We start from the raw sequence: 1,366 nt of genomic DNA, 5'->3' as shown, positions 1-1,366 counted from the left end.
TAAAGTAAAAGTTAAATTAGATTTAGTTCAATTATTCAGAAGTTACTCAGATAGTAATATTTACAGTATAGTATTTCGATATCTAAAAATAGCACATTTATATTAAATAATTTAATTCCTGAGAGTCATTCTGGTCCACACTCCATTCCAGTAGATGGCGGAAATGCATCTATCTGTTGTTTGCCAACCGCCAAAAATATCAAAGAAGAAGAAGAAGAAGAAGAAATTTAGAAAGGGCCCCATTGTGATGTCAAGAGAAATAAAAAAGAAAATTGGAGAAGTCGAAATGGTAAAGATTTTGAGAGATGGAAACCTATTGGTAGTTTGTAAAAATAAAGAGCAAATGAATAAGGCTTTAAATGTGGAAAATATCTGTAAAAACAAAACCTACATTGGAGAAACAAATCATGGGAGAAAATAAAAAGATTAGAGGAGTGATATATGGAATCCCTCTAGATGAAGATCTTGATAAACTTAAAAGAAGCATTGTGGTTACAAAAGTGAATAACTTGAAGAGACTTTCAAAAACAATAAATGGAGAAAAGGTTGGAAGTTTATCAATCCTCATTGAGTTTGAAGAAAAAGAGTTGCCACAAAACATCAAAATAGGTTATCTCAGTTTTCAGGTCAGACCTTACATCCCTCCACTGCTTCGTTGTTTCAAGTGTCACAGATATGGACACATAGCTGCGCTTTGTAAAGGGAAGCAGAGATGTCCAAAATGTGGTGAAGATCACAAGTTTAAAGAATGTAAAGAAATACAAGGAAAATGTTGTAACTGTTATTGTTACAAATTAACATTTACTGCGAAATAAAAATTCAACATTTTACAACTTTGTTTCAGTTTCTCTGAATTCCTCTGAACTCCTCCAACCTGTAGCTGCGCCTGTCCTTATCTGACCCTGACAAGCATTGCATGTCCAAATTCTTTCACAATCTCACTCCAAGGTTTGGTGAAAAGTTGATAGCCCTGTAAGAATATGGTTATGGAAGGTTTCCAGGTCTGAGGTTGAGCTAGAACACAAAAATAAAGAAGCAAAAAAGATGAAATGTGAAACAAAACATAATTCTGGTGGTTTTAAATTTAACTGCAATTCTAAAGTATGTACCTGAAAGACAGATACTTGGGTATGGTTTTCAACCAGTGTGCATCATAATCGATCTGTTGAAGCTTTTTGTGTGCCCTTTGGAATCCATTCTTTATTCTTGTCTTCCTCCAAAGGGCCATGTTGACAAGCCCTAAAGTACCACTCATGTACACCACTCACATGATGCAGAACTCCTGTCCACAGATCCTGTAATCAGATCCCAGCAAACATGTCCAGGTGGGGCCCATACAGTATGGGCTTCACTCGGGCTGGATGGG

Source organism: Cyprinodon variegatus, unplaced genomic scaffold (genome assembly GCF_000732505.1).
Source record: "Cyprinodon variegatus isolate N-32 unplaced genomic scaffold, C_variegatus-1.0 Scaffold230, whole genome shotgun sequence".
Classification (NCBI taxonomy): domain Eukaryota; kingdom Metazoa; phylum Chordata; class Actinopteri; order Cyprinodontiformes; family Cyprinodontidae; genus Cyprinodon; species Cyprinodon variegatus.
The sequence above is the reverse complement of the archived record's forward strand: the minus strand, read 5'-3'. Positions refer to the sequence as shown.